The sequence below is a fragment of the Symphalangus syndactylus genome, chromosome 8 (assembly GCF_028878055.3).
Source record: "Symphalangus syndactylus isolate Jambi chromosome 8, NHGRI_mSymSyn1-v2.1_pri, whole genome shotgun sequence".
NCBI lineage: Eukaryota > Metazoa > Chordata > Mammalia > Primates > Hylobatidae > Symphalangus > Symphalangus syndactylus.
Genome location: NC_072430.2, coordinates 58315160 through 58340650, shown reverse-complemented (window position 1 = coordinate 58340650; position 25491 = coordinate 58315160). Strand labels below are relative to the sequence as shown.

The 25491-nt window shown below is 39.2% G+C and overlaps 1 long non-coding RNA gene across 1 annotated transcript in view; it reads left to right on the top strand.

Annotated features, from left to right (window-relative positions):
- Window positions 1-25491, top strand: part of LOC129487824 (uncharacterized) — a 143398-nt gene that overhangs the window by 34201 nt on the left and 83706 nt on the right. Inside the window, exon 3 of the long non-coding RNA XR_008659468.1 lies at window positions 10797-10876. This is a non-coding gene — a long non-coding RNA (uncharacterized lncRNA). The remainder of the gene's footprint in view (window positions 1-10796; window positions 10877-25491) is intronic.

Sequence of the window (25491 nt, the reverse complement as noted above, 5' to 3'; positions counted from 1 at the left end):
GGACAATCAACCCAGGTCAATGACAGATGCTGGAGCAGAACACATAGCCATACGGGTGGGGGCCACTGCTCATCTAGGGTTTCCAGTTTCACTGAGGCCCTCAGCGATACTCATCTATTTATATTGTCTTTGATCTGCATTTTCTCCTGTTCCTTTCAGCAAATACTCTTTACTACTCATGCCCATTATCTTGTCCCATCATGTTTACTAACAGCAGATAATCTTTGCTCATACTTCTCTAGTAAAAAGAGGTTATCAGTCACGGACTCCATTAATTTCACAGCTCCTCTCCCTCCAGTGGCAATCATTTATATCACCACTTTTCACTCCCTCCTCCCTTCCTGGTCAAGGTGAACCTCTCCACCTAGCTAATTAATCTCATTTATTCTGGTCACAGGACTTTTCATTATCATTTTTTTTTCTAATATATCCATTATTTTCAATCATCCCCATTAGCTTCTTCCTGCTAGCCTAGAAACATAATTTCTCATGTTCATCCTTTAGTAATAATGGCTATCATTTATAGAACATTGCTGCATGCCACATACCTAGCTCTCATCTAATTCCATCCTCACAACAACCCTGCAAGGCAAGTATTACTATCTCTATTTAACTGAATTGGAAACAGGCACAGAAGGAATAGCTACCTTTCCCAAGTTCACATGGCTTTTTAAGTGGTAGAACTGAGGTTCAAATTGAAGTTTGTTTGACTCTAAGCCTGAATTCTTACTATACCTGAATTCTCTGCATTTTGAAAGAACAGCTCTTTCTAGTTGCTGTCTGAGATCTCTCCTTTTCTTTCAGAGGCAAGTTTCTTAAAAGTGTGTCTCCATTCCCAACCCTCTTTAATCAGGTTTTGCCCCGTGATTCTGTGGTGCTTAGGTCACCATTGGCCTCCCAATTCCTAAATCCAAGGGACACTTTAAGTCTCAATCTTATGTGAACTCTATGTACCACATGGATTTGCTGTCCCTCAGAATTCTTGCCTTCTTTGGCTTCCATAATATTGTTCTATACTGGTTCTCTTATGTGATAACCATGGCCTCTAAGTCTCCTGTCTCTCATCATTCTTTAGGTATTAACATTCTCTGAGGTTCTTTTCTCAGTGTTCTCTCTCTTCCTCTTCCTTCATTTTTCTCTTTTTGATATTCAGAAGTCTTCCTGAATAATCTTCTTTCCCATTTTTCACTCTTGAACTATATCTCTAGCTCTGACACCAATTAAAATAAAGACTGAAAAATATTCGCTAAAATGAGCACTCTAGAGGTCTTTGTTGACCTCAGCCACTTCTCTATTGGTGCAGTGGTGGGACAGAGCCATGAAGGGCAGGCTGAGGAGTGGGAAGGAAGTGAGGAAAAGGAAACAGTAAGGGTAAACAACTATTGACAAACATGGTTATGAAAGGAGGCTAAAGCATGTGATCCTTAGGCAGAAGGGCCACCTCCTTCATCAGAAGGAAGGAAGATGATGCAGATGCAGGTATATTTGCTGAGAAGGAGGGAGATCCTGCCTATGAGGCAAGGTAGGAGAGTAAGTAAGTGGGGGATATTGCTGCCTTTGGAAAACGCATTCTGCCCCATAGTGTTGGGGAATAAAAAGCACACCAACCCTAGGTGATTGGTGTATGAGAGAATAAAGCACCTTTGTTTGAGATAATTAGGTGGGAGTAGGTATCCTCAGGAAGAGCCAGCTTTTAGTTAATGCAGGGAAATGGAGGAAACCCTTTAATGCAAGGGGAAGTTGAGGTTGAAGGGAGTAATATGATAGTAGAGTGGTGACTTGAGAGCTTAAGGGAGTGATACGGTTTGGCTCTGTGTCCCCACCTAAATCTCATCTTGAATTATAGTCCCAATAATCCCCACGTGTTGAGGGAGATACTTGGTAGGAGGTGATTGGATCATATGGGTGGTGTCCCCCATGCTGTTCTCATGATAGTGAGTGAGTTCTCACAAGACCTTATGGTTTTATAAGTATCTGACAGTTCCTTTTTCACACAGTTTCTCTATCACCTGCCACCATGTAAGATGTGCCTGCTTCCCCTTCTGCCATGATTGTAAGTTTCCTGAGGCCTCCCCGGCCATGAGAAACTGTGAGTTGATTAAACCTCTTTACTTTATAAATTACCCAGTCTTGGGTATGTCTTTATAGCAGTGTGTGAACAAACTAATACAGTAAATTGGTACCAGGAGTTGGGCACTGCTATAAAGATACACAAAAATGTGGAAGTGATTTCGCAACTGGTTAACAGGCAGAGGTTGGAACAGTTTGGAAGGCTCGTAAGAAGACAGGAAGATGTGGGAAAGTTTGGAACTTCCTAGAGACTTGTTGAAAGGCTTTGACCAAAATGCTTATAATGATGTGGACAATGAAGCCCAGGTTGAGGGGATCTCAGATGGAGATGAGGAACTTCTTGAAAATTGGAGCAAAGGTCCTTCTTACTATGCTTTAGCAAAGAGACTGGCAGCATTTGGCACCTGTCCTAGAGATATGTGGAACTTTGAAATTGAGAGAGATGATCTGAAATTGGAACTTATGTTTAAAAGGGAAGCAGAGGCTGGGCACGGTGGCTCACACCTGTAATCCCAGCACTTTGGGAGGCCAAGGCAGGCAGATCATGATGTCAGGAGATTGAGACCATCCTGACCAACATGGTGAAACCCTGTCTCTACTAAAATACAAAAAAAAGTAGCCAGGCATGGTGGTATGTGGCTGTAGTCCCAGCTACTTGGGAGGTTGAGGCAGGGGAATCACTTGAACCCAGGAGGCAGATGTTGCAGTGAGCCAAGATCACACCACTGCACTCCAGCCTGGTTACAGAGTGAGACTCTGTCTCAAAAAAAAAAAAAAAAAGAAAGAAAGAAAGAAAAAAAGAAAAAACAAAAAGGGAAGCAGAGCATAAATGTTTAGAAAATTTGCAGCCTGATGATGAGATATCAAAAAAAAAAACAATTTTCTGGAAAGATATTCAAGCTGGCTGCAGAAATTTGCATAAGTAACGAGGAGCCAAATGTTAATTACCAAGACAATGGGGAAAATTTCTCCAGGTCATGTCAGAGATCTTGGTAGTAGCCCCTCCCATCACAGACCCTAAGGCCTAGGCAGAAAAAATGGTATCATGGGCTGAGCCCTGGGCCCTGGGCCCTGGTCCCAGGGTCCAGCCGCTGTGTGCAGCCTCAGGACTTGGTGCCCTGTGTCACAGCCCCTCTAGCTCCAGCCATGGCTAAAAGAGGCCAAGATACATCTCAGACCACTACTTCAGAGGGTACAGCTCAGACCACTACTTCAGAGGGTGCAAGCCCCAAGCCTTGGCAGCTTCTACATGATGTTGGGCCTGTGGGTGCACAGAAGTCAAGACTTGTGGTTTGGGAACCTCCACCTAGATTTCAGAGGATGTATGGAAAGGCCTGGATGTCCAGGTAGAAGTCTGCTGCAGGGGTGGAGTCCTCATAGAGAATCTCTGCTAGGGCAGTGTGAAAAGGAAATGTGGGGTTGGAGCCCCCACACAGAGTTCCCACTGGGGTACTGCCTAGTAGAACTGTGAGAAGAAGGCCACTGTCCTCCAGACCCCAGAATGGTAGATCCACCGATAGCTTGCACTGTACACCTAGAATAGCCGCAGGCACCCAGCCTGTGAAGGAGCTGCTTAAGGCCATAGGAACCCATCCCTTGCATCAGTGTGCCCTGGATGTGAGACATGGAGTCAAAGGAGATCATTTTAGAGGCTTAATGACTGCCCTGCTGGATTTTGGACTTGCATGGGGCCTGTAGACCCTTTGTTTTTGCCAATTTCTCCAATTTGGAATAGGTGTATTTACCCAATGCCTATATCCCCATTGTATCTTGGAAAGAACTAACTCATTTTTTATTTTACAGGCTCATAGGCGGAAGAGACTTGCCTTGTCTCAGATGAGACTTTAGACTGTGGACTTCTGAGCTAATGCTGAAATGAGTTAAGACTTTGGGGGACTGTTGGGAAGGCATGATTGGTTTTGAAATGTGAAAAGACATGAGATTTGGGAGGGGTCGGGGTGGAATGATATGGTTTGGCTCTGTCCCCACCCAAATCTCATCTCGAATTGTAATCCCCGTAATCCCCATGTGTCAAGGGAGAAACCTGGTGGAAGGAGATTGGATCATGAGGGCAGTGTCCCTCATGCTGTTCTCATGATAGTGAGTGAGTTCTCATGAGATCTTTATGGTTTTAAAAGTCTCTGAAAGTTCCTCCTTCACACACATTCTCTCTCTCTCACCTGCTGCCATGTAAGACATGCCTGCTTCCTTTTCCACCATGATTATAAGTTTCCTGAGGCCCCCCCAGCCATGTGGAACTGTGAGTCAAACCTCTTCTCTTTTTAAATTACCTAGTCTCAGATATGTCTTTATAGGAGTGTGAAAACAGACTAATACAGGGAGGAAAAGGTTAGGTTATTGAGCTGATACAAGGAAGAAAAGAGTATTAGGGTGACAGTAATTCTTACAGAATAGATTAAAGGAGCAGGAGGTGGACACTTTGGGATTTGAGAACAGGGATGAAAGATATGTCTGCATCTAGTCCTGATAGTCTCCTGTTGGAAGGTGGGCACTGAACCCAAAGAGTAGGTATCCTGGCTCTGTGAACTCAGGGTAACTTCAACCTGGCCTCAGAGGTTTAAGGGCACACGGCTTGGAGAATAAAGGAGCCTGCAAGACTAAGTGTCTTGGAACATCAATCTGGTCTTTCTGTGCTCTGGTGAGTGAAGCCTCCCCCAGTGGAGGGAGGCTTTTGAGGCGAGGACCATGCATTACTTACTTTTGTATCTAGCGTCTAGCACAGTGTTAAGTGTATCCAGTCACTTAAAAGTAGTTGAATAATTTAAAGAATTAATGACAACACATCTATTGAAGCCCCAGTTTGCTAAAGCCAAAACTTCCACTGATAGCATGCTACCTTTCAATTCTTTGTTCCTGGGACCTATAACCAGAGAGCTAAAGGGACATTTCCTCTTAGATGATGTGTAAACAGCACAAAGTGTTGAAAAAAACCTGACAGTTTCTCAAGGAGTTTTATCAAAATAAACATTCAAATCAGATATTTCAGGCCAAATTACAAGACTCAATATAATTACTAGAAATCTACTCCATTCCATGCTGCCTAAGGCATATGGCTTGTCTTCAAAATGTAAAAAGCCACAAACCTTTAGGATGAATGCTATACTGCAGAATTTGTGACAATGTGCTTGATTAGCAGCTGCTACCAATTAGGCAGATATCTGTGAAAACGATAACTCTCTTAGGGCCAACTCATGCACAAAAGACATACTTAACAATGTAAGGCCATAGGAGCAGATTGGCATGGTCTAAAAATATACTTGTGAGATTTTGTTTAGGAGAAAAAAAAATGTTGCCTTGGTATCTGTTGCAACTCCCATCCCATTGCCTACAGTACACATAGAATCTTTTAATAAATATATTTAACTCTTTATATACCTGTCAAAATTCAATTGCTGCAAAATAATATTTTCTCATGAATTCAAATTTTGGGCATATTCTGCTATAAGGAAACACAAATTTCTCAATTCTGAGAATATAAAGCCCCCAAATAAAGGAGTGATTATTCACATTACCAAAAAGGATATGCTTTTACAGAAGACACACAAAGATACTTTTCCTTAAATAGTGAGTTCCCGTTGGATATTTAAAATACAACTTGAATCTCAACAAATGTTTAAAAATTGAAATTATGTCAACTATCTTAGCAGACCAACAATGGAATAAAGCTAGAACTTAACACCAAGAGGAACTTTGAAAACTGTACAAATACATGGAAATTAAACAATATGCTCCTGAAAAACCACTGGGCCAATGAAGAAATTAAGACAGAAAATTTAAAATTTTGGAAATAAAAAAAAATTAGAAACACAGCATACTACAACCTGTTTGATATAGCAACATCAGTGCTAAGAGGGAAATTTACAGCATTAAGTGCCTACATCAAAAAAGTAGAAAGATGACGAATTAAATTCCAATGATGTAATTCAAGGAACTAGAAAAGCAAGAACATAGCAAACCTCAAACTACATGAAGAAAAAAATAACAAAGATCAGATTAGACCTAAGTGAAACAGAGAGGAAAAAAAACCCAAACAGAAAAAAGGAATCAACAAAACAAAAAGTTGGTTTTTTGAAAAGATAAAAGAAAATGGATAAACTACTAGCTAGACTAAGCAAGAAGAGCTGTAAGCCAAATAAACAAAATTAGAAATGAAAAAGGAGATATTACAACTGATATTACAGAAATACAAAAGATAATCAGAGACCATTAAAACAACTATACACCCACAAACTAGAAAACCTAGAGGGAATGGATAAATTCCTGTAAATATACAATCTCCCAAAATTGAACCAGGAAGAAATAGAAAACCTGAACAGATCAGTAATGAGTAACAAGATTGAATCAGTAATTTAAAATTTTCCAACAAAGGAAAGCCCAGGACCAGATGGATTCACAGCTGAATTCTACTAAGCATACAAGGAAATAGTAACACTAATTCTCCTGAAACTGTTCCAAAACATTGAAGAGAGAAAATTCTCCCAAACTCATTCTGTGAGGCCTGTATCACCCTGATACCAAGCCAGACAAAGACGCACAAAAAAAGAAAACCACAGACCAATATCCCTGATGAATATGGGCCAAATAGACTCAATAAAATACTACCAAACCAAACCCAAGAGTACATCAAAAAGATAATACAACTTGATCAAGTGGGTTTTTACCAGGGATTGCAAGGATGGTTCAACATATACAAATCAATAAGCATGATACATCACATCAACAGAATTAAGGATAAAACCATATAATCATCTCAGAAGACACAGAAAAAGCATGTGGTATAATTCAGCACCCCTTCCTGATAAAAACTCAGCAAATGAGGCATAGAAGGAACATACCTCAAATTAATAAAGGCCATATACAACAAACCCACAGCCAACATCATACTAATGGGGAAAAGTTGGAAGCATTTCCTTTAACTGGAACAAGACAAGAATGCCCACTTTCACCACTTCTATTCAATATAATATTGGAAATCCTAGCCAGAGCAGTCAGGCAAGAGAAAGAAATAAAAGGCATTCAAATTGGAGAAGAAATCAAATTATCCCTGTTTGCTGATGACATAATCCTATATCTGGAAAAAAAAAAAAACCTGAAGACTCCACCAAAAAATCATCATACAAAAATCACTAACATTCCTATGTACCAATAAAAAATCTAGCTGAGCATGAAATAAAGAAGGCAATCCTATTTATAATAGCTACAAAAATGGCTAGGAATAAATATAACCACGGAGGAGAAATAACTCTACAAGAAAAACTACAAATCACTGATGAAAGAAATTGTAGATGACACAAACAAATAGACATTCTATACTCATAGATCAGAAGAATTAATATTGTTAAAATAATCACATTGCCAAAAGTATCTACATATTCAGTGCATTGCTTATCAAAATATCAATGTCATTTTTCACAGAATTAGAAAAACTATCCTCAAATTCATATAAAGCCAGAAAAGAGCCCAAATAGCCAAAGCAATCCTAAGCCAAAAGAACAACACTGGCATCACATTATCTGACTTCAAATTATATTACAAGGGTATAGTAACCAAAATAGTGTGGTACTGGTAAAAAAGATAGACACAGATCAATGGAACAGAATAAGGAATCCATAAATAAAGCCACATATTTACAACCAACTGGAAGCTGACAAGAACATACAATGGGGAAAGGACACCCTCTTCACTAAATGGTGCTGGGAAAATTGGATTGCCATATGCAGAAGAATGAAACTGGACTCCTATCTCTCACCATATACAAAAAATAAGATGAATTAAAGACTTAAAAATAAGACTGCAAACTGTAAAAATACTAGAAGAATACCTAAGGAATAATCTTCTAAACATTGGTCTAGGCAATGTATTTATGTCTAAGACCTCAAAACCAAAGGCAACAAAAACAAAAATAGACAAACAGGACTTAATTAAAAAGCTTCTGCCAGCAAAAGAAATAATCAAGAGAATGAACAGACAACCTGCAGAATGGGAGAAAATATTTGCAAACTATTCATCTCACAGGGGAGTAATATCCAGAATAGATAAGGAACTCAGACCACTCAACAAAAAAACCTCAATAATCTCATTAAAAAGTGGGCAAAGGACAAAAAACCAAATACCGCATGTTCTCACTCATAGGTGGGAATTGAACAATGAGAACTCATGGACATAGGAAGGGGAACATCACGCTCCGGGGACTGTTGTGGGGTGGGGGGAGGGGGGAGGGACAGCATTAGGAGATACACCTAATGCTAAATGACGAGTTATGGGTGCAGGAAATCAACATGGCACATGGATACATATGTAACAAACTTGCACATTGTGCACATGTACCCTAAAACCCTAAAGTATAATAAACCAGTATGTATTAATGTAATAAAAAAAAAAATAAAAAAAAAATAAAAAAAATAAAAAAAAATAAAAAGTGGGCAAAGGAATGAATAGACATTTCTCAACAGAAGACATACAAATGGCCAAGAGGTATATGAAAAAATGCTCAACATCACTAATCATCAGAGAAATGCAAATTAAAACCACAAGGGATATCATCTTACCTGAGACAGAATAGCTATTATTAAAAAGACAGAAAATAACAGGCATTGGTGAGAATGAGGAGAATAGGGAATGCTTATACACTGTTGCTGGAATGTAAATAAATAAAACCTCTGTGGAAAACAGTATGAAGATTTCTCAAAGAACTAAAAATAGAGTTACCATTAAACTGAGCAGTTCCACTACTGAGTATCTACAGCCAAGGGAAAAATCAATTTATCAAAAAGATACCTGTACTTGAATGTTTATTGCAGCACTAGCAAAGATATAGACTCAACCTAAGTGCCATCAATGGATGAATGGATAGAGAAAATATGGTATATATTCACAATGGAATAACTATTCAGACACAAAAAAGAATGAAATTATGTCTTTTGTAGCAACATGGACGGAACTGGAGGTCATTATCTTAAGTGAAACAAGCTAGACACAGACAGTCAAATATTGCATGATCTTACTCATAAACGGGCACTTAAAAATGTATGTGAATGGATGTAGAGAGTGGAATGATAGATACTGGAGACTTGGAAGGGTGAGGGGGTGGAGGAGGGTGGATGATGAGAAATTACCTAGTGGGTATCATGTACATTACTAGGGTGATGGATACCTTAAAGCCCTGATTTGACTACTAGTCAATGTAACAAAATTGCACTTGTATTTCATAAATTTATACAAACAAAAAAATAGGATGGCTCACACCTGTAATCCCAGCACTTTGGGAGGCAGAGGTGGGCAGATCACTTGAGCCCAGGAATTCAAGACCAGCCTGGGCAACAAAGTGAGACCCCATCTCTACAAAAAATGCAAAAATTAGCTGAGCGTAGTGGCCTGCACCTGTAGTCCCAGCTCTCAGGAGGCTGAGGTGGGATAATGACTTGAGCCTGGGAGGCAGAGGTTGCAGTGAGCCGAGATTGCTCCACTGCACTGCAGCCTGGGCAACAGAGTCAGACCCTGCCTCAAAATAATAAAAATAATAACTTGATTTATAGAATTTAAATAATTATAACCATAAAATTCTTCAGGGGACACATTAGTATGAAGTGAAATATACATGCATATTTCAGTAAAAGCCATATTATTTTGTCGACAAACCTACGCTAGTTAAATTTATTGAATTCACTTAGATTTTTTTTGTGCTTTTTCAGGACCCAAAATAGTTTTGGTTTGTTTAAAATCTTCCAGCTTTAAGATTGATAACTCTTAGAAATCCCTCTATTCAACTGCAGTAGCATCTGATATTCTAAATGTAGTTCCATTCTGGAGGATACAATTTAGCCCAGATAAATCCAGTTTGCCAACCTTAACTAGATTTGCTCATCTTATTCAATAACTGCTCAGTTATTTTTGACAACACACTCAGCTTTTCTGAATTCGATTTTCTTCTTTTAAAGAAGGAATAATAACTATTTGCCAGTTACTTGCCTCACAGGGGTGTAAAGCACCCGTGAGATCATAAGTTCTCATGGGCCATTACAGATAGTAATCAGCAGCTTTGTTTAGGTTTTTGGAGTGAGAAACTGAGACCGAGACAATTTGGGGGAAGAGTTTCATGGCCTTTGGAGGTGTTGACAAAGAAGATAGTCTTTAAGATGCCTAAGAAATGGAGAATGGTCATAACATTGTCAAAGAACAATGTCATAATAATCTTTTAAAAACTCCTGTAAAGTAGCATAACCATACTGGTGTTTCATTTGTGATACTGAGCAACAGTACTTCTTGCTCAAGGATAATATTGTATGACCTTTTGGACTGAAAGGGTAAGGTGACATTTGGTTTGTGATAAATATTATGATTTCTGAGTCTGCCTCAATATTCTCCAGTGTTTTAGTTCCCTTCAATTGCAGAATTCAAATGCACCTTTAAAAAGTGGCTGAATCTGATTTACTATAAGTCTACAATATGTCCTTGTGTGTAGCTGAATTGCCCTCTGTGAGATGGAAGACCAGTAGCTTAACCACAGTTCCTTTTAATATTTTAATACTTCCCTTAACAAGGACTCGTAGCCAAGAACCTACATTTTACTTTTAGTTTAAAAGTCTCAGAAAACTTTGGAAAAGTCAGGAATCAAAATATAGAAGATAAAACCCATCAAACAGCAACAAATCATAATGCTATTCTAAGACCTACTTCCAACAAAAGTCTCTTTGTTCTTTGCCTAGGTCAACATTTATTGCTTTCTGAACTTTCCTGGAAGATCATCTGCCATACTCCAGCAGAAGGGTGGATTTGAAAAAATAACGTAAGTTCAATGCTGTGCTCCTTACCTTGGTGAGAAGGGTGGGAGGGTCAAGAGAATGTCTTCCTAGTCAGCCAATGATTGGTCCCATCTGGCTTATTTGCTTCCTGGTCTTTCCTACTGTCAGAATCCAGGCAGCTGCTGGTGACTGTGATGAGGAGGTGGGCAAGCAAATGGGTTAAGTCTTCCTTTGGCTGAGTAAATGCATACGCAGGCCCCCAAAGAATGTTCTCTCAGTTTTTTGCCTGAGGTTCTAGTGACGTAATCCAACCAGTACAGACAGACCCTCTCTTGCTGACTTCTCTGTATGTGTTGTCCACAGGTTTTGTCTATGAGACTTTGCTCATAGACTCTCTAGATGTATCAGGTGCTCCACTTGGCATCAGTCAGCATCCCCCTTTATCCTTTCCCACATTTCTTGTTTGCCTCCTCAGCTTAGGCCCTTGGCCTTGTGGTCAATTCTCTTCTTTAGAATTTTCTTGATCCTCATCTGTGGAGCTTCTGGCAGGGGTGGTCATTCTCTCCTGAGGCATGGCAATGCTAAAAGAAAGCTCAAGGACTAAGGCTGTGATGGAACAGGAAAGAGTAGACTCCTTCAGGGAAAAACAGATTGCTTGCAAATAAAGGATAGTTCTTTTTTAGCTTATATTCTGTACCTTATTATGCCAAAAGAGGGTCTGGCTCTGCTCAGACTCGAGTTGCATAACAAAACTTCCCGTTCAATTACTTTATGATTGGGTTGCCCAGTATTTAAGAAAAGAAGGAGTGGCGAGAAAACTTTAATTAACCCCCATAACAATATTTTTTATTTATTTTGTTGAGATGGGATCTCACTCTGGAGAGGTAGATTACTCCAGAGGCTGAAGTGCAGTGGTGCAATCTCGGTTCATTGCAACCTGTACCTCCTGGGCTCAAGTGATCCTGCCTCCTCAGCCTCTCAAGTAGCTGGGACCACAGGTTTGCACCACCACACTCAGTTAATATTTTGTATTTTTGGTAGAGATGGATATCACCATGTTGCCCAGGCTGGTCTTGAACTCCTGAGCTCAAGTGATCTGCCCGCCTCGGCCTCCCAAAGTGCTGGGATTAGAGGCATGAGCCACCACGCCTGGCCTGACCTCATAATGATAACTTATTTTGTACAGCACTTTACAAATTACTAAGTTCCTCCCTAATAACAGTAGATTTGAAACTGCTTTCATGTGTTTCACCGCGTATCGCACTCTGAAATAACTTGTGATATAGGTAGGAGAGCTTATGAATCTTCTCTGTACAAGCTCAGGTGGTTGTTTCCCCAACGTTGCATAGTTAGAAAATGGCAAAGCTGGAGTTGGAACTCACACCTTTTAACTCTGTCCAGTGTTCTTTCCAATTTTTGAGTAATCATAACCTATATATTTATTAGTCCTAAGCTTCCCTTGCTCGGGGAGGCTGGCATGGAAGTCTTAGGGACCAGAAATCAGATGCACTTTTTTTTTCTCCCTTCGACTCTCCCTGCTTCAAATTTTTTTTTTCCAGATATCAAGTTGGTATGCTTGTTAGTTTCCATCATTTTTTTTTCCTTCTTTCCACTTTGTGTTTAGGCCTTCACTTTCTCTTACCAGGCCTATTATCATGCATCCAAACTGGTGCCCAATAGTGCCTTTAGCATGATTTTCCCCCAGAGTAACTTCGATTATAAAAGTCCCTGACTTTAAATTCTTCGATGGCTCTCTTTCACCTAGAGCAGTGTCCCCAGGCCCCTGAAGTGACATTCTTATGAGAATAATGAGGTGATGCTCAAGTTGTCTAGGTGTTTCCTTGAATTTTGTGTTTCAAATATCAATTTTAAAAATTTATAAAAGTAATACGTGTATTCTGGATCATTTAATTGACTGTCTTATCACTATCATTCAATTTCACTGTGTTATAGATCTTTATGATCCTGTTGGTGCCAAATTATACATCTTTAAATGTCATAAGTTAATGAAAAGTGTACACAAGTGGACATAATTTGTAATGATGAGTTTGACCCATGTGAAGGTCAAATGCTGTGACAGCAAACTTTTTAAAGAAAGGTTTTCAAACAACCTATTAGTAGCCCAATAGAGACAAGTCTGAGGAGAATTTAGTTACGACATGTCACATCACAGCCCAGGCATGCCTAATTAAATTACAAACACAAGCAACGACCACAAAACCAGAGCCTTTGCATTTTGTAATACAGTCAGGTGCTGCATAATGATGTTTCAGTCAACAATGGACTGCACATATGACAGTGGTTTCATAAAATTATAATGGAGTTGAAAAATTCCTATCACTTAGTGACATCATATACCTTCCATGGGACAAGATGTGCAGGTAGGAGACAGTGATATTGATGATCTAGACCCTACGTAGGCCTAGGCTAATGTGTGTGCTTGTGTCTTAGTTTTTCACAAAGAAATTAAATAGTAAAAATAACAAATTAAAAAACAACAATGCTTATAGAATAATGATCTATAGAAAGAAAATCTTTTCATACAGCTGTAGAGTGTATTTGTGTTTTAAGCTGTGTTATTACGAGTGAAAAAGTTAAAAAATTAAAAAGTTCATAAAGTAAAAATCTTACAGTAAACAAACATTAATTTGTTATTGAAGAAGGAAAAAAGTCTTTAAATAAATTTAGTGTAGCCTAAGTGTACAGTGTTTATAAAGACTACAGTAGTACAATAACATCCTAGGCCTTCACATTCACTCACCATTCACTGACCCACCCACAGCAACTTCCAGTCCAGCAAACTCCATTTGTGGTGAGTACCCTATACAGGTGTACCATTTTTTATCTTTTATACTGTATTTTTACTGTACCTTTTTCTATGTTTAGATATGTTTAGACACAAAAAGACTTACCACTGTGTTATAATTGCTTGCAGTATTCAGTACAGTAACATGCTGTACAGGTTAAGAGCAATAGGCTATCCCATAGAGCCTAGGTGTGTAGGAAGCTACACCATCTAGGTTTGTGTAAGTACTCTCTATGATGTTCGCACAATGACTAAATCGCCTAACAAAACAGTTCTGAGAGCATATCCCTGTCGTAAAGTGATGCATGCCTTTATTTTCCTCTTGGTGAGTGGTGTTTTCATTTCACCAAAACATTTAACACAATAAACAAATATTAATTTGAACTTTATTGGTTTTATACATTTCTTATAAAATTCTTAGACTCATATAATTGTTTAGATCCACGTAAAATCTATAAGTAAAAAGAGTTTAGCCTCGTTTTGAGTTTCACATGTAAGTTCTCCTATTTTTCAAAAGTATTTATTGTCCCTCCCTACTGGGTCTTTCTTTTGTGGAAAAATTATACTTCCCACCCTGCTGACTTTAGCTTTTTGGCTGCACCGCTTGATTTGCCAAATAAAAAGTGAGTGGGAGTGATATGTGTTATTTTCAAGTGGAAGCTCTCATAGCCACTGAGTGTTCTGCCCTCCCTTTTTCCTTCCTGTCATAGCCTGGTAATATCCCAGAAAGGGATTTCTCCATCAGCCTAGATCCCAGAATGAAGATTAGGCAGAATCAAAGAGCCAAGAGCCTCAGCCAACGATAAAGGTACCTAACATGACTGGGAAATGCCTAAATATGCAAATATAAAATGAGTGCGTGTATGTAAATGTGCCATATGTGTATATATGTACATATGTATGTGCATATATGTGCGCATATGTCCCTGTATACATGTATATGTATCTATAGGTACCTATATTTCATGATTTAACACTGGGGGTCAGGGATAGTTGTTTTCCTTCAGCAGGGGCTTTGTAAATCACTTAAGAAACCCTGGCCTACAGAAAACGTCTGTATTGTTTGGCTTCATACGTCTTTTTGAGATCTGCTGTAGCCTATCTCTCCAATGTTGTCTTCTTTACCCAATTTTTCCGTCGTTCTCCCTGATCTTAATTGTATTCTGTTCATGGAAGCATTTCTACCTTTGTTCTTTCTTTTTCTTATCAGATGAACTTGGGAAAATAAAAATAGTCTGATGAATTTTGTGATGATAACTAAGGTGAGGCGAGCCTGCTTAAGTCCCAGAGGATGGCAGAGCTGGTTTCCGCTGCCGTCTGCATGAGCGAGCGTTGTTAACAAGTGGTAACCATGGAGTGTGTGAGTTTCTCCACCTTCCCTAGCCCAAACTGGCCTCACACAGAGGTGCCAGCAAGTAATGAAGTCCCCAGACAAGTGCACCAGCTTCTGAACAATGGAGAGTTTGACCATATTAAATTAACAAGCCCCTTATAAAATGTCTTTGGGTGAACTCTGTCTTTGAGTTCCCACCAACTGCACAAACAGGAGGTTCTGAGTTGTTGCATTGGAAGCCTGCTGCTCTGTTTCCAAATCATCCTTTTCTTAGATAGCTCAGGGACTGTGGTTAGGCAAATTAATCCTAGGAGAAGTTAAGCAATTGTGATCTTAGAGAAGAGATTCTGTGCCCTCAAGGCCCTGGCAACCACACACATCAAAATCTCACATTTAATTTATATCAAGCGTGGAATTAATAAGAGTCGGTGGTAATAAAGTGTCAGGGCAAGAAATGTAAAATAGATATCATAAAATATTTATGTAATAAAAAATAATCCCCTTCACTAATATAACCCGCATCTTTTCTCTTGATAGCACCTAGTAATGAAAGCATTTAAGTCCCTGTAAGGGATTACTATACTCTATATGATACATGTAAAGATCCAAACACAGTCCACTTATCAAAAGCACAATATCCTGAAGTAAATGATAGACAGGGCAAAATGTGCATCTGGACACTTCTCAATTTCTAATGGCAAATTCAGCATATACTCAATAAATTATCTTTTCCAGAACATTTATGAAATTTTTTAATGAATGCAGTGGGCAGAAAATTGAAATGTAATTGAGTGACATCTTCTAATCATATATGCAGGATGGAAATGGGAAATATAAACAGGAAAGTCAGCTCCGTGATTTCTTTATCACTCATGTTAAATGGCTCTCTGTATTGTTTTAGCCACCAAACAAAGCCATCAAGGTTTTCTACGAAGGTAGGCTGGTTTTATCTTGGAAGGATGAGTTATAAATGACACTATTGTATATGCAATTGTGAGTGTCCTATCTTTCTCCTGGCATATTATGTCATTTCAATTTAAAAAAAAATCTCCTCTAGAGAAGCTGTAATAAAATCGACACTGAAGAAAAGGAATGTGATTAGAGAATGCAGGATTTTAAACCATTTAATTTCGAGAGTTTGGAGACGCTCATTTTGTGTGTGTGTGTTTTGCAGTCTCCCATCATGACCTGGACTAAAGGGGGCTGCTAGCAGTATTTGGCATTCCTGAGTGAGCACCTTTGGTGACACCTTCAAATGCTCAGTATATCTATATGAAAAACACTCTTGCTTTGTTTGCATGATTTTTTCCATTGTAAGTTGTCTTAATAGAGTTTTCTGTGATAGAAATATGGAAATAGACATGTTATGATTCAAAAGCTGTCATCTTTTGTGGTCTAAGTTTTTGTTGACTGCATTTTCTTTCAGGAAATTACACTTAAGCCATCTTTCATAATTCCCTTGGAGTCTGTGCTGCATGACCACAATATAACAAGATGCTTTTGATCCTTTGATAATTAAATGCTCTATTGAATGGTGAGAGAGACGGATCTGCCTTGTATTAAATTATCCTCTAAGGAGAAAGGAGGTTAATGACACCTCCAGATAGTAATAGGTAGTATTACTATAAGATAATGAGTGAATTGCCACAGGCTGGGCCTGGTATCTTTATACCACGAATATAAAATAGCATTTTATCTTTTTACCATGAATGAGTAAAGCACATCATGGTTCGAATTTTGCTTTCAGAAAGAATGCAGGCATCTGTAATCCTGCGAGTCAACTGTATTAAGTAGTTAATTTGTAGCTATTAGCTCCACTTGCCATATAGAGTTCACTGTAAAAATAGTATTCTATGAATGCCTAAATTCAAACCTATAGACATCTACCCGATTGCTGGGACCAGAACTGGCACACCTTCTCAAAAGCTGCAGCCTCTTAGAGGTCCTTGGGAGGAGGACAGTGTGACGGTCAGTTTCATGTATAAACTTTGCAGGTTGTAGTCTCAGTTGTTTAGTCAAACACTAATCTAGGTGCTGCTGTGAATTTGTAAATGTGGTTAACATCTAAACTCAGTTGACTTTAAGTAAAGAAGATTACCCTCAATAATAGGGGTGGGGCTGCGTCCAGTCACTTGAAAGCTTTAAGAGCAAAAACTGGTTTCCCAGAGAAGAAATTCTGCCTCAAGACTGCAACATCAAGTCCTGCCTGAGTTTTCAGCCTGCCCTACAAATTTGGACTTGTCAGCTCCCACAATCATGTGAGCCAATTCTTTAAAAAAAAAATTGTGTATATATATATATATATACACACACACACACATATATATATTTAAAATAAAACATTTATATATCTATATATTTAAAATAAAACACATGTTTTATGTATATCTGTGTGTGTGTGTGTGTGTGTGTGTGTCCTATTGGTTGTATTTCTCTGGAGAACCCTGACTGATAAATATGGTAAAAGAAAGATAAAGGCAGGTGACTTGCAAATCCCAGAAGAGCTTATTGGGCCCTTGATGCAAGCAGCTGTCATGGACATGGACTTAGCCAAACCCAGCAGCCAGGAGTAAATTTTGATGACAATTTATACAGGAAAGTACCCTCCTCACTGCAGCATGTTTAACAAGCCCCTTCCAGTTCAAACCAACTCTTTGCACATTTTGTCCATCCCATTATAAACGGGGAGCAATATATTAAAAATGGGAGCAACATGCTCTCAAATACAATCTTTGCTCTCAATTTGAAGGTGCTAGTGTCTAGTGTTCTAATCCACGACAGACATATGAACCAGTGGCCATACAATATGGAAAAAGATCATTAAATGTTAAGTGCTTCCAAATTCTTGACATCAGAGGTACTTCTTAAAATCACAGTGTTCTCTTCAATAGCTAACTTTTTTATCTCTTATCTCTGCACAGCCGAATGTCTTGAGAAACTTGCCTAGAACTCATGGCCTTCATTTCCACGGTTGCTGCCCACTTTGTTACCCAGTGCGATATGATCTTAGTCCTACAGACATTGTTTTTATTAACCTAACCAATAACCTTCCTGTTGTTAAATCTGACATGTACTTAGTCTTTTACTTAATGCAGTAGTTTGATCAATTCACAAATGTTGGCCCCACCCTTATGCTACAAATCTCTTCCTTTGTCTTCTGCAACCAGTTCTCTCTGTTTGCATCCTGTTCGTCTGCTTGCATTCCTTCAGGCTCCTTACGCCAGTATGGTCTGTTGTGTATTGAACAGTGTCCTCCTAGAGGAATGTTGAAGTCCTCAGCCCTGGTAGCTGTGATGTGATCTCACGTGGGAATTGGGTCTTAGTAGATGTAATCGAGTTAAGATGAGGTTATTAGGGTGGCTCCTAATCTGACTGGTGGTCTTACTAGAAATGGAAAAGATACACACAGAGACAAGATAGCCATGTGACAATGGAGAGAGAAGTTGGAGTGATGCATCTTCAAATCCAGGAATGCTAAGGATTGATGGCAAATGCCAGAAGCTAGAAGAGGAAGAGGCAAGGAAGGATTTTCCTGTACAGATTTTAGAGAGAGCATGGCCCTGACAACTGCTCGATTTCAGACTTCTAGCCTCCAGAACTACGAGATAATAAATTTTTGTTTTATTAAGCCACCTAGTTTGTGGTACTTTGTCACAGCAGCCCTAGGAAATTAAGACCAGGTCCCACAGGATGTCCTGAAAATCAAAGTGCTTTTCGTATGTTCTCTATCGGAAGTTGCTTCCTCAAGCTAATAACATCTAGACTCACGTGTGAGCGTTTCTCGTAGTGGAAACAGGAAAGGCATGCTTACAATGAGCTGACACATGCACAGGCTATGGTTCTAAATCACACTGACTCGTGTCAAACTGGGATATGCAGCCATTCAGTCCTGTGGTAGTGGGGGTTTACACTGCCTCTCTGTCGGGACGGTTCTATTCATGGATTTGCTCTGAATGGCACACATCAGTCTGCTTCTTGTTTGCTTATGGTATCTGGGGATTTGACAATGACAAAAGGCCAATATAGTCTCAGGAAAGATTCTCACTGCTATATTCTACTGTTGAGGCTTTCCAGCTCAGTCACTTTCTGCAGCTGAATTTCAGTCCATAATACATTCAGTAAGAAACATGTCCTTGGGCAACTCTATTCTCAATGGAATTGTCTGATGAAGTGGGCTCTGTTAACTACTCAGGAGGCTTCATATGCTTTGATTACTGCTCATGAGGTTTCTATTTCTTCAAGGAGCTTAATGAGGTTTTTTCTGGGGGGCAAAAATCATAAATTTCCATTTTTTAGTAGCTCTGCTGATAGGAGTACAAATCATACATCCCTTTCATGGCCCATGAAACAATGTTTCTCATTTTTTTCTCTTGTGAGGCAGCAATGCAGATGTCATCTGGTCCATTACATCTAAGAAATATTGAGAAAAGCATAATTAAATATAAATATTAATTACCTTTTTAAAGCCACATACTTTAAAACATGTAATTTCTGAAGTTTGCAAAGTATGTGATGCTGAATGTGCCTGAAGTAGGAATCAATTTCAATGGCCAAATGAAGGATTTTATAGCTTTAAAATATCTGCATTCATTTACTTTTAAAATTATAGAGGAAGGACAAAATCTTTTTAGTAAATTCTTACTTATTAAAATGATTTTTTCTCTACATAAATCTTCCTTGATTTATGTATTATTTTTGCTTCTTTCATTTAAAACTACTTTTATAACTTAAATGATTTGAACTGAATTCACGGTTGACAGCCAAGTGTTTTGATAACTTTCCCCCTTAGTTTGATGGCAAATACATCATTGTGTGCTCGGCTGCTTGTCAGAGCACCAACAGTGGCATCCATTTCTCTGTGGAGGCCAGGAATATAAAAAAATATGCCATCGGAAGCATTCTAAATGTAATGGCAAATTTAGCTGATAGAACGTGCGGAATACTAATGAGCAGTCTGCTGGGCCTGCTGTGCACTCGCGCATCGCAGACTGAGAATAAGGACCTTGCTCAAGACTTAAGCAGAGAGTCATTGCAGTTAGCAACAAATAGATGCCTCTGATTACACTCCAGCCACCTAACCTCTCCTGGGACCTTGACATTAGCTTTACACATGAAAACTACTACCTCAATTCAGGTCACGTATTTGCTCACTGCTGGGGGTGGGGCACAGACTAGGGGAAAAGTGAGGGAACAACCTTTACATTCCACAACAGTCAAGCCTTAAAATGTCTTACCATGTTTACGGACAGATTCTTGAAGTTAATTTGAAAAGTTAAATAAAACATCTATGCATTACTTTCCCTTGCTGTTTACAACCTTTAAAAAAAGACAAAGCATCTCTTAAGAAACACCTGCCTTCTATAAAAATCAGAAAGGACTTCTTTAAACAAAAAGAAGGGAAAGTATGAATAGAATTGGTAAATAACTTCCTCAAGATCTTTTTCCCCCTGTGGGTATGATGCAGAAACAGAAAAGCTTTATTATTGATGGTAATCGAACTTTGCTAAGCACTTTCCTGATTCTCATTCAACAAAGCTCAGAAGTTGCTATCATTTATGTGCTATTTTAGAGATGAGGAAAGTGATGTGGTAAAGCTGTTTGTTTAAATAGCTAGTGAGGAGCAGAACTAGGATTTGCACACAAGACAACACAACTTCAGCACCTGAGTCTTAACTGCTTTATTTCATTGCTTTTCTAGTTTTTCAAATGGCTTTCACTATTAAAATAAAGTTACAATTTCCTCTTGGAAATCCAATTAAAGAAAAATGTACAAAAAATTCTCATGATGTCAGCATGACAGATCCACTATCTTATGGCCGGTGAGACTATAAACAAAGGATCAAAATTTGATTTAAATTAAAAAAAAAATTTAAGTCAGGCAGTTTTTGGGAGGTTGTACTTTAAACAGATTTTCTTGGATATATCATCCCGCTGCTGGATAGGATGTAGAAGAACGTGAAAGACTCTACTGCCACTGAGATAAGAAGAAATCATTGGAAAAACAAACGAACAAATCACTTTCTAGAACCATAAAACTTCTACATGAAACATAGGACAATATTTTTATGGCCCTTCAAAGGCAAAGATTTTGACAGGACAAAAAGCACCAACCATAAAAGAAAAAAAATGATAAAACAACTTAATCAAAAAGTAAAGTTTCTGAATTTCAAAAGAAATCATTAATAAAAGGAAAAGATAAGCCACAGATTAGGAGAAAATGTTCATAATATATGTATTTGACAAAGGACTTCTATCTAGGATATGTAGGAAACTCCTACAGCTCAATAATAAAAAGGCAGATAACCCCAGCCCAATGTCAAAAGACTTAGACACTTAACAAAAGAAGATATATGTTATACAATAAGCATAGCAAAAGGTGCTTAGCATCACTGTTAGCGTATGTAAAGACATGAAAATTAAAACCACAATAAGATACCATTTTACCTACTCTAATGGGTAAAATGGAAAAGACTGAAATACCATATATTCAATAACGCAAAGGAACTGGCACTCTCATACATTGCCGGTAGAAATGTAAACTGGTACAACCATTTTGTAAAACTGGTCTTTTCTTACAAAGTTAAATTTACATCTACTTTATGACATATCAGTTTCACTCCTAGTTTTTTCATCCAAGGAAAATTACATATGTCCAAAAAATGCTTGTGCAAGAATGTTTGTAGCAGCTTTATACATAATTCAAACCAGAAACAACCCATTAACTCAGAATGGATAAACAAATTGTGGTACAGGCACACCATTGAATACTTCAGAAAACTGTACATCAATAAAAAGGAATCAGCTATTACTACGTGGAAGGACATTAATAAATCTTTCAAAACGTTATGTTGATTCTGTTGGTAGAAATCCAATCCGTGGCTGTGTGGAGTGGGTGAGGACTGGCTTCAAGGGAGCAAGAAGAAATTTTCTGGGGTTATGGAAATGATCTAGATCTTAAATATTGTGGTGATTACCGAGGTGCTACTTATACATTTTTAAAAACATATTAGACTGTACAATTCTGGAAGTCCTAGCCAGAGCAATCAGGCAAGAGAAAGAAATAAAAAGCATCCAAATAGGAAACGAAGAAGTCAAGCTACCTCTCTTCACTGACAACATGATTCTACACCTAGAAAACCCTAATGACTCCACCAAAAGGCTCCTGGAAATGATAAACAACTTCAGTAAAGTTTCAGGATACAAAATTCAATATACACAAATCAATAGCAAACAAACTCCAATAACATTTAAGCTGAGAGCAAAATCAAGAATGCAAAACCATTTACAATAGCCCCCCCGCCACCCTCCCCCACCACACACACACACACACACACACACACACACACACACTTCCTAGGAATATATCTAACCAAGGAGGTGAAAGTATCTCTACACGGAGAACTACAAAACACTGTTGAAAGAAATCACAGATGATACAAACAAATGGAAAAACATCCTGTGCTTATGGATTGGAAGAATCAATATCATTAAAATGCCCAAAAGCAATCTACAGATTCAACACTATTCCTATCAAATTACCAACATCATTTTTCACAGATCTGGAAAACACCATTCTAAAATAAATATGGAACCAAGAAAGAACCTGAATGGCCAAAGCAATCCTAAGCCAGAAAAAACATAACAAAGCCACAGGCATCACATTACCTCACTTCAAGATATTCTATAAGGCTACTAAAATAGCATGGTACTGGCACAAACACAGACAAATGGAACAGAACAGAGACCCAGAAAATATAAAGCCACACACCTACAGCCATATGATCTTCAACAAAGTCAACAAAAATAAGCAATGGGGAAAGGACCATCAATAAATGGTGCTGGGGTAGCTGGCTATCCGTATGCAGAAGAATGAAAATCTCTATCTCTCACCATATACAAACATTAACTCAAGATGAATTAAAGACTTAAATGTAAGACCTCAAACTATAAGAATTCTAGAAGGAGACTTAGGAAACACCATTCTGGACATTAGTCTTGGGAAAGAATTTATGACTAAGTTCTCAAAAGCAATTGCAACATAAACAAAAGCAAAAGAAACTATCAACAGAGTAAACAGACAACCTACAGAATAGGAGGAAATATTTGCAAACTATGGATTCAGCAAAGGTCTAGTATCCAGAAACTATAAGAAACTTAAATAATTGAATGAGCAAAAAACAAATAATCCCATTAAAAATTGGGGAAAAAAACATGAATAGAGACTTCTCAAAAGAAGACATACAAGCAACCAATAAACATGTGAAAAAATTTTCTTCATCATGAATCATCAGAGAAATGCAAATCAAAACCACAATGAGATATCATCTCACACCACTCAGAATGGCTTTTATTAAAAAGTCAAAAAACAAAAGATGCTGGCAAGGCTACAGAGAAAAAGAATGCTTGTTGCTGTTGGTGGGAATGTAAAGTAGTTCAGCCACTGTAGAAAGCAGTTTGGAGATTTCTCAACGAACTTAAAACGAACTACCATTCAACCTGGTAATCCCATTACTGGGTATATATTCAAAAGAAAATAAATCATTCTACCAAAAAGATGCATGCATTCATATGTTCATTGCAGCACTATTTACAATAGCAAAGATGTGCCGCAATGAACATGTGAATGCATGCATCTAGTTGATTAAAATATATTACTTTGAGGGAGGGGCCAAGATGGCTGATCAGAAGAAGCTCCAATCTGCAGCTCCCACCAAGAAGAATGAAATCAGCAGGTGAATCCTGCAACTTCAGCTGAGGTATCCAGGTTCTTTCACTGTGACCCATGAAGAACAAGCAAAAGCAGGGTGGAGCCACAATCCACCTGAGAGATGCATGGGGTACGGGAAACTCTCACCCCCCAGCCAAGGGAGGCAGTGAGTGATTGTGCTACCTTGCCAGAGAAACCACTCTTTTGCCACAGATCTGTGGAACACACAGATCAGGAGATCCCCTTGTGAGCCCATGCCACCAGGGCCTTGGGTCCCAAGCACAGGGCTGTGCAGATGCTTGGTGGCTTCTCAGGTTGTGGCCAGTGGCAGCAGGCTGAACTGCAGACTGCCTAAGATGACTGAATTTCCAGGGAGAAGGGCAGCCACAATCACTGCAGCTCCATTCGGCTGTTTTCCCATGCTGGTGCTGGGGAGACTTGGTGGACTGGACCAGGAGGAATTCCCCACAGCGCTGCACAGCGGCTGTGGCAGATTGTGTTCAGGCTGCTTCTTTAGGTGGGACCTAGATCCCTCCCTCATCACTGGGCAGGGCCTCCCTGTGGGAATTTCAGGAATTCCAGCCAGGGGTTTACTGACAGAACTCGAATCTCCCTGGGATGGAGCCCCTGGGGGTAGGGGTGGCCATGGTCTCTGGTTCAATAGACTTAGTCTTTACCCCTACTGGCTCTGAGGAGGCCATGAGTCTGGACGAGTGGGAGTCCTCCCAGCGCAGCACACCCACTTTGCCAAGGGACAGCCAGACTGCTTCTTCAAGTGGGTCCCTGGCCCTATGCCTCTTGAATGGGTGAGACCACCCAACAGGAGCCACCAGACACCTCATACAGGAGGGTTCTGGCCAACATCAGATTGGTACCCCTCTGGGATGGAGCTCCCAGAGGAAGGAGTGGGCAGCTATCTTTGCTGTTCTGCAGACTCCACTGGTGATACCTCTAGGTGTGGGAGGGACCCAGGTGAATAGGGTCTGGAGTGGACCCCCAGCAAACCACAGCATTCCTGTGGAAGAGGGGGCTGGACTGTTAAAAGAAAAACAGAAAGCAACAACATCAACAAAAGAGACCCCACAAAAACCCCATCCAAAAGTAAGCAGGCTCAAAGATCGAAGGTATGTAAACCCACGAAAAAGCAAAAAATCAACACGAAAACGCTGAAAATTCCAAAAGCCGGAGTGCCTCTTCTCCTCCAGATGATTGCAGCACCTCTCCAGCAAGGGAACAGAACTGGGCTGAGACTGAGACGGATGAATTGACAGAAGTAGGCTTCAGAAGGTGGGTAATAACAAACTTCACTGAGCTGAAGGAGAATGTTCTAACCCAATGCAAAGAAGCTAAGAATCATGAAAACATTACAGGAGCCATTAACCAGAATAACCAGTTTAGAGAGGAACATAAACAACCTGATGGAGCTGAAAACCCAACACAAGAACATCACAATGCAATCACAGGTGTCAATAGCTGAATAGACCAAGCAGAGAAGAGGATCTCAGACTATCTTGCTGAAAAAAGACAGGCAGACAAGATTGAAAAAAGAATGAAAAGGAACAAACAAAACTTCCAAGAACTCTGAGATTATGTAAAAAGACCAACCTATGACTGATTGGGGTACCTGAAAGAAACAGGGAAAATATGACCAAGTTTGAACACATACTTCAGGATATCATCCAGGAGAATTTCTCCAACGTACCAGGACAGGCCAACATTCAAATTCAGGAAATCCAGAGAACCCCAATAAGATACTCCATGAGAAGACCAACCTGAAAAAACATTATCATGAGATTCTCCAAGGTCGAAATGA